Here is a 9,697-nt window from a genome sequence, read left to right as displayed (position 1 = left end):
TTTTATTCTGGGCAAGGTAACAAAAATGTTTATTTTATATATAAAAAGTAAAAAAAAAAAAAAAGATAGATTATCAGTTTAGATACGTATAAGCCACAAAAATCTAATTGACCCGAACTCAGTTTTGTTTCCTCATAAGGGAAATCTCCAGTAAGTTTATGCAATGCCAAATTAGTTACCATGTAGGCACTTGACTGGGGCAATGGTATTCAGGGTAAAAGTCTAAAACTGTATAATGTGCAGCATTCTTCTCCTTTGAGAAAGTTACAATCCTTGCATGCCCAGCCATTACGCATTCTGCCCTATGGCTTTAAAGAAAGTGCAGGGCATGCTGGGATTTTTTATTTTTTTCAGCGGAGGAACGACAGTCACATCCAGCATTACCATTGCACATCTCGCACCTCCATCCGAGATCGCTTTCTGCATCCTTGTCTAGGTCTGGCAACCTCAGCGAGGTGACTGTTTCCATTAAAATTTATGAACTTTGCAATCACCCGCTGATGGACAGTGGAGCCCAGAAGACAATTCCCCTCATGTCATTAGCGCTAATGAGGGCACGATGTCACATCCACCAGGGAGACGGCAGACGAGCAGCTGAAATTGTGGATTTCGTGTAACGACCCCCGATAATGTCACATGCCGCATTGTTAAAACACTCATTAGGCAAATGTGACCTTAAAACCTCTCCTTGTTTGTGCCGCCATTTAAATTGCAATTAACTCGGCTAATTAGTTTTCCATATTTTCCTGTTTACAAATGGCAAAACCTGCGCCGGCCACCGGGGAAAAAAAATAATTCACGAGCAAAAAAAAAAAGAAAAAAGTCGATTTTTGACATGTTTCAAACCGTTCTCCCATCAGCCCGTCCATTATGGGAGAGATGTTGGGGTAATATCGGCCTTTTGTTAAAATGAAATGTGAACATTTTTTCGGAAATGTCATTTTCTAGTTTTATCACCTCGCTTTTTGTCAGAACGCGTAGAGAATTCAGCCGACAATGCTTCGTTATACCGGAGGTTGTCATAAATCTATATGTGGCTTTCCCGAATGTCTAACAGCTTAATGGCACGGCCAGGTTGCAATTTATCTGGCCACGCACAGTCCCATCTTTCATGGATAATGATAAATGATGACTGGCCATTCTTTATATGATTGCCAAGCACTTTTCTTTACAGATTGTATCTGCTCCTTCTAAATCACTTTTTTAAAAAGTTAATCCAATACTTGTATACGCTATGTGGCCGAAGATATGTTGCGTTCCCTCCAAATTAGTTCAGGTGCCAGAAGCCAGCTCCTTAAAGACAAGGTTTAATGAGTTTGGTGTGGAAGGACCTCTCGTTGACCCTATTGAACATTTTGGGGATAAAAGGTTTAATGCTTTTGGCATGGAGGACCCTGACTTTGACCCTATTGAACATTTTGGGGATAAATGACTTAATGAGTTTGGCGTGGAGGACCCTGACCCTGACTTTGACCCTACGGAACATTTTGGGATAAATGGTTTGAAGAGTTTGGCGTGGAAGACCCTGACTTTGACCCTACTGAACACTTTGGGGATAAATGGTTTGATGAGTTGGGTGTGATGGACCCTGACCCTAACTTTGACCCTACTGAACATTTTGGGGATAATTGGTTTGATAAGTTTGGTGAGGAGGACCCTGACCTTAACCCTATTGAACATTTTGTTTGGTATGGAGGACCCTGACCCTATTGAACATTTTGGGGATAAATGGTTTGATGAGTTTGGTGTGGAGGACCCTGACCCTGATGTTGACCCTACTAAACATGTTGGTGATAAATGGTTTGATGAGTTTGGCGTGGAGGACCCTGACCCTGATGTTGACCCTACTTAAGATGTTGGTGATAAATGGTTTGATGAGTTTGGCGTGGAGACCCTGACCTTGACCCTGTTGAACATTTTGGGGATAAATGGTTTGGTGTGGAGGACCCTGACTTTGACCCTACTGAACATTTTGGGGATAAATGGTTTCATACGTTTGGTGTGGAGGACCCTGACTTTGAACCTATTGAACATTTTGGGGATAAATAGTTTGATGGGTTTGGAATGGAGCACCCTGACCTTGACCTTAATGGTTTGATTGGTTTGGCATGGAGGACCCTGCTCTGGACCCTATTGTCTGGAATGTATTCATACACAGTTTATATGTGCTTATTCTGATCAGGGTACCCCCTCCCCCTTCCATTCCCCTCAGCAGCTCTTTTCCCTGCTTCTCCCTCTTAGCATTGAATCAATAGTTCATCTCACCCTGCTTCCATCTCCCACCAGTACAAACACAGCAGCAGCTCTGGGAAAGAGGAGCAGGAGAAGCTGAGCCGCTGAGACCATGTTCAGATATCGGCGATCCCGGGATCGCGCGATCATGCACAATTGCACACAGCGGTTGCCGCTCGGCCTCATTGATTTCAATAGGGTTACATCCGCGCGGCAATCTCTAAAAAAGGAACATGCACCTTTTTCCGCAACATCGACGCGCTGCGCAATCTGTTGGCGCTATATAAATCCTGTATAATATTAATATAACCTGACTGGAAGCATACCTTTCACCCCTTGAAACAATAACCTCTACAGAGGAAACATTTGTATGTCTAAACAGGAAGAAGACAATGGACTATAGCTGCCCTCTGTTGGATCCCTTCTGCTGCACAAAGGAAATAATCCAATGTCTAATTAAAAAGAAAGAAGGCGCTGGGCAATAGTTGCCCGCTGATGGATTCTTTAAACTATTCTATTAATACCAATGTGTAAACATAATGAAAATATGACCATAGCTGTAATGGTAAAGCTGCCCATACACCTTACATTTATCGGCCGATCTTCGCATGCAATCACGTTTTCGTCCGATATTCGATGGGCAGGTTGATGGGCAGCGTACAACCGCAAATACTGTACAATCGATCGACTTTTGACTTTCCTGCAGGTTAGAAAACTTCTGTCTAATCGTACGGTTTTCGCAAGGTTGGTGGCATTTCTGTACCCCAAAATGCGTACGATTAACACTGCTCATGCGCAAACGTAAATAGCAAACGTGCTCCTGCACTCAAAATGCATCCCAATGTATCCCTATGTGTTTTATAGGCTACAGTTCTCACGTGCGCAGTCCGTTCAGGTTACGACAGAAAAATACTGCATGTCACATTTTGTACGGTCAGGAAACGCAAACGTGTAAAAAAAACGCGTCAAAAACGCACTGCACTGCAGCTAACAAACTAACAGCCACACTCCAGCTGGAACGCATCAAAAACGCGGCCAAAACGCAATGCATCAGTAGCACCGCGTCTGCAGATCCGGACCTGATCAGGACCTGAAACTCATGTGAACAGGCCCTAAAAGTTTCGTCCAATGATTGCAAGGTGCATGGGCAGCTTCAGGCTGTTGGAGTCAGCATGGGTCCAGCGACCACGCACATGTGCATTAAATAATGCCGCTCAGATCTCAGCCGAAAGCCATTTTCTGTGAGGTCGCCCATTATCTGTTGCTGATCTGCTGCCTTTTATTTTATTTCCTATATTTTCCTATTCGAAGGAGGCTTTTCGTTTATTTCCCGGAAGATGTGATACATTTTGTATTTTACACATGTGAAGCAAGCAAGAAAGTGTAGAAATATCTCAGGTGGGAACCGACTCTTGCGCTACTGCGCCACCATGTGGTTGAACGTGTGAACTAATGCAGTTAAAAGTCTCGGGAGCCTTTTTATTGATAATTCTTTTACTATCTTTTTTTAAGTTTAGAGTCCAATTAAATCAGCTAAATACATTCCATGAGCTTCAAAACAAACATTGTGCAACTTCTGCTTTTCTATTTGGCTGTAGGTCTGATTAAGGAGCGGGGGTGGGGGGGCTGGTTAGTTTTGGATAGAGTAAGTGAGGGTTATAACCCGTCAGCTTGTTTTTGCCATCTGCGTCCCATTGAGGAGCTTTCCCTTCACTTCCTGTCCAATAGCCACAACAGGAAGTGAGAGGAAATCCCTCCAAAGAGAGGCAAAGTACCGGTGGTCAACAGGGTCACCAGAACTAGTGTCCCCATTGGAAGATTTCTTTTTTAAAGATGCTTTTTATTGATATTTTCAAGTGTCATAGACATAATAATAATAACAACACTCTACAGACATTCATCAATCGGGTCAACATAACCCAGGCAATTATGCAGAATCTACGCACTCTTCACATATCATACGGTCATAAGATGACAAGGTTACACAGACATATGATTACAAGCTTCAATACGTCGTATCCACCCTCCAACTCAGGAAGTATGCAACGTAGGATGTTGGACAAGCCACATGTAGTCAACATAGTAGGAGATACATCCAGGATTTCAGAGAACCAGAAATGGAGTCATTAGGCTAAAGAATGATAGTGTATTCAGTACTTCACCCCATATCTACAGGTGTGTTAGAGGAGGACAGCCATGGATCCCAGATACGGCCAAAACGTACCGGGTTGCCCCTCTGCTCATACGTGAGTTTGTAAATGGGCAATGTCTGATCAACTAGTCTTTTCCACTCGCCCAGCGAGGGAGCCGTCGGGCTACCCCAGACCAGGAGGATGGTCTTTCTGGCATAGAATAAGAGGAGGCGGAGGAGTGTCTGAGTTCTGGAGGCCAATGGCAGTTCCCCAAAGAGAGCCAGGAGGCAGAACGCAGGGTTGCAAATATCGGGGAAACCGAGGCCAGTTTCCATGAAGGAAGTGACCTCCGACCAATAGGCTCTGATGATGGCATGACCAAAAACAGTGCAGGAAGTCGGCCTCCCGCCCGCATCGCTTAAAACAACGCGAGGTCGGGCGGAGGCCGAATCTAAGTGGAAGATTTCTAATCTATTCCTGTTCTGGTGGCAACCCAAAATTTAGGATTTTCTTTTCACTTTGTGGCAGTGCATGGCAATGCCACGGTGTAGTATGGCAACTTTGGCGCCCAGGACTCTCAGCCACAGTGGCTGAGAGGTTCCACAATGTGAATACCTTTGGAGAGGAGGAACTGGCTGTTCAATTCCTTCCAGGTTTTCCAGACTATAGTGGGATGGGATCTCTAGTCTTGGGGCCATGTGTTGCCAGTGGCCAGGTTGGGCTGAACAGGTGGCTGAGAGCAGCCTTATTAGGGAGCCAGCCCAGTGCTTTAGGCGAGAGTTGTGGGTGTGCAAGAGGCAAACGACGACAGGCAGACTCTGCTGCGTGTGTGAGCACAGGGGACACAGCTAGGAAGGCTGGAGAGGTCCAGAGGGTTGGTGACCCTGAGATACCTGTCGGGGAGACAGAGAGGGACAGTGACCCATGAGGGTGAATACCAAAAGGCTTGGAGCTGAGGAAAGCTGCTGAGGACGGTATATCCAGGGAAAGTCCTGGGACTATAACACTGGGAGTGTGTGGGACAGCCAGATGTCGGTGAGACCAAAACATGATGTGTTAATGAGAGTCCAATGAACTGTTATGCTTTGTTTATGCTGAAGAAAAGCAAGTTATGTTGTGATGTTCATGGACTGTTGAACTTTTGAATGAATAAAGACTGTCTTTTTATGTTAAAGTCGGCTTCAGGAGTAGTCACTTAGCGCTTACCATTGTGCTATATTCCCCCAAACTATCACAACTTTCAGTGACCAGGACGAATGGAGAGGACGAATCTCTCCTGGGCTTGTACGATACGCACGCCATGGAAGTTGAGTCAAGTGACCTTTGAACCTTTGGTGGGGAATTCTCATCTCTTATGACGAGCAGTATATAAAACTTTTGTGGCTCCGGCTTACCTTGTTCTGGAATCCTTTATGAGGCTTTGTATCTTATTATGAGACATTAAAATGACGTATGACAAGGTAAATATCAGACTTTGTCCCCAGATTTACAACAGTTCAAAGGTGTCCCCATTATAGCGTACTTCCCCTGAAATAGAACACAAGGCCGGTACACTAATCCGTTTCCTTATGACCTGTAACCTAGTGCCCTGGGAGCCTCTACTGAACTTTGTGAGCGTGCCGACCCAAGTGTCCCCAGCCCAGCCAACTGCAGTCCAAGCCACAAAGATAACAGAATGATCCAAATGTGGAAACTGCAGCAAGGGCGCCACACCAGTGCTGATGAGTACAGGAGGATATTATATTGGATGATCAATAATATAATAAGCCAACAGGTTTTCGGGGGCTCACACTCTCCATTCATCAGGGGCTTTAAAAAAGTATATACACACCGATCAGTCACAACATTCTGACACCTGAGAGGTGAACTGCATAACATTGATTATCTGGTTACAATGACACCTGGAAGTGGGGGGATATATTACACTGGTACCTGGAAGGGGGGGGGATATATTACACTGGTACCTGGAAGGGGGGGGGATATATTACACTGGTACCTGGAAGGGGGGGGGATATATTACACTGGTACCTGGAAGGGGGGGGGATATATTACACTGGTACCTGGAAGGGGGGGGGATATATTACACTGGTACCTGGAAGGGGGGGGGATATATTACACTGGTACCTGGAAGGGGGGGGGATATATTACACTGGTACCTGGAAGGGGGGGGGATATATTACACTGGTACCTGGAAGGGGGGGGGATATATTACACTGGTACCTGGAAGGGGGGGGGATATATTACACTGGTACCTGGAAGGGGGGGGGATATATTACACTGGTACCTGGAAGGGGGGGGGATATATTACACTGGTACCTGGAAGGGGGGGGGATATATTACACTGGTACCTGGAAGGGGGGGGGATATATTACACTGGTACCTGGAAGGGGGGGGGATATATTACACTGGTACCTGGAAGGGGGGGGGATATATTACACTGGTACCTGGAAGGGGGGGGGATATATTACACTGGTACCTGGAAGGGGGGGGGATATATTACACTGGTACCTGGAAGGGGGGGGGATATATTACACTGGTACCTGGAAGGGGGGGGGATATATTACACTGGTACCTGGAAGGGGGGGGGATATATTACACTGGTACCTGGAAGGGGGGGGGATATATTACACTGGTACCTGGAAGGGGGGGGGATATATTACACTGGTACCTGGAAGGGGGGGGGATATATTACACTGGTACCTGGAAGGGGGGGGGATATATTACACTGGTACCTGGAAGGGGGGGGGATATATTACACTGGTACCTGGAAGGGGGGGGGATATATTACACTGGTACCTGGAAGGGGGGGGGATATATTACACTGGTACCTGGAAGGGGGGGGGATATATTACACTGGTACCTGGAAGGGGGGGGGATATATTACACTGGTACCTGGAAGGGGGGGGGATATATTACACTGGTACCTGGAAGGGGGGGGGATATATTACACTGGTACCTGGAAGGGGGGGGGATATATTACACTGGTACCTGGAAGGGGGGGGGATATATTACACTGGTACCTGGAAGGGGGGGGGATATATTACACTGGTACCTGGAAGGGGGGGGGATATATTACACTGGTACCTGGAAGGGGGGGGGATATATTACACTGGTACCTGGAAGGGGGGGGGATATATTACACTGGTACCTGGAAGGGGGGGGGATATATTACACTGGTACCTGGAAGGGGGGGGGATATATTACACTGGTACCTGGAAGGGGGGGGGATATATTACACTGGTACCTGGAAGGGGGGGGGATATATTACACTGGTACCTGGAAGGGGGGGGGATATATTACACTGGTACCTGGAAGGGGGGGGGATATATTACACTGGTACCTGGAAGGGGGGGGGATATATTACACTGGTACCTGGAAGGGGGGGGGATATATTACACTGGTACCTGGAAGGGGGGGGGATATATTACACTGGTACCTGGAAGGGGGGGGGATATATTACACTGGTACCTGGAAGGGGGGGGGATATATTACACTGGTACCTGGAAGGGGGGGGGATATATTACACTGGTACCTGGAAGGGGGGGGGATATATTACACTGGTACCTGGAAGGGGGGGGGATATATTACACTGGTACCTGGAAGGGGGGGGGATATATTACACTGGTACCTGGAAGGGGGGGGGATATATTACACTGGTACCTGGAAGGGGGGGGGATATATTACACTGGTACCTGGAAGGGGGGGGGATATATTACACTGGTACCTGGAAGGGGGGGGGATATATTACACTGGTACCTGGAAGGGGGGGGGATATATTACACTGGTACCTGGAAGGGGGGGGGATATATTACACTGGTACCTGGAAGGGGGGGGGATATATTACACTGGTACCTGGAAGGGGGGGGGATATATTACACTGGTACCTGGAAGGGGGGGGGATATATTACACTGGTACCTGGAAGGGGGGGGGATATATTACACTGGTACCTGGAAGGGGGGGGGATATATTACACTGGTACCTGGAAGGGGGGGGGATATATTACACTGGTACCTGGAAGGGGGGGGGATATATTACACTGGTACCTGGAAGGGGGGGGGATATATTACACTGGTACCTGGAAGGGGGGGGGATATATTACACTGGTACCTGGAAGGGGGGGGGATATATTACACTGGTACCTGGAAGGGGGGGGGATATATTACAATGGTACCTGGAAGTGGGAGGGATATATTACAATGACACCTGGAAGTGGGGGGATATATTACAATGGCACCTCAGGTATTCTGAGTGAAGGCCGAGCCAATTCCCTGCCGCCGACTAGGATTGGAAGATTTCTCCTCAACTCTTGTTTTGGGAGCAAATCCAAAATGTTGGATTTCCCCTAAGGTCAGGGCCAATATGTAAACAATAACAGAACGACCTCGGCCTTTGGTGAAGAGTGACTGAAGGCCGAGGCCTGCGCTGCATGGATGACTTACTCATGGTTGACACGTAAACATCAATAGTGTGTAGTCAGTGACGACGGTGCCTAGAACAACCTTGGCCTTCAGGTATTCTGACTGAACACCAAGGCCGTTCCCCGCCTCCGTCTACACACTATTGATGTTTACATGTCGGCCATGAATAAGTCGTTCACGTGGTTCAGTCATTCATGACCGCAGGCTGAGGTCATTCTGTCAATGTTCACATGGCGGTCCTGACCTTAGGGTTCATTTACACCGTACGGATGCAGACCTTAGCACAAACGTACATGCGTAGAGCGTAAATTCCAGTTAAATTCGGACCGCAAATGCAAATTTTTTCATTTTGGTTTTGGCAGCTGAACTCTACCGGCTAAAACAGAGCAATGTGAAAGGGCCCATAGCATGCAAATTGTACGGCCATGTGCATGAGACTTTAAAGGGAATGCATAGTGAATTTTTAGTAATTTTTGCAGCATTTGTGACTTTTTACATTTCCTTTTTTCTGTTGTTACTTTATGAAAGTGACTCCGCTACCGTAAATAAAGGGCATGCAACCAGAGGCCATACCCATAGGAATATGGAGGTTGCTATTTATGACCTCTCTCTGGAAATGCTAGTTCTCTGGCTGTCACCCCGATGCTCTGGCTTTAACACTTTCTGAATGGCTGACCCACATTAAATCACACAGGAGGCCTGACTTCACTGGCTACATGCTTGTTCTGGGTCAGCATCTTAGGAATAATACCAGAGGATCATCATGACAGGCTGTAAACTGGCATTTTCATGAGGGGACAACAGTGGCATCCACTATAGCTCCCAGCTTGGACAGAGCAAGGCAATCAGAGCAGAGCAGTTCTCGGTCCGAGGAGGCTGAACATGGCGGCTCCGCCTCAGAGACACTGGCACAG

Source organism: Nanorana parkeri, unplaced genomic scaffold (genome assembly GCF_000935625.1).
Source record: "Nanorana parkeri isolate BGI_ZX_2015 unplaced genomic scaffold, ASM93562v1 scaffold1087, whole genome shotgun sequence".
In the NCBI taxonomy this organism is placed as follows: Eukaryota; Metazoa; Chordata; class Amphibia; order Anura; family Dicroglossidae; genus Nanorana; species Nanorana parkeri.
Note: the sequence above shows the minus strand (reverse complement) of the source record.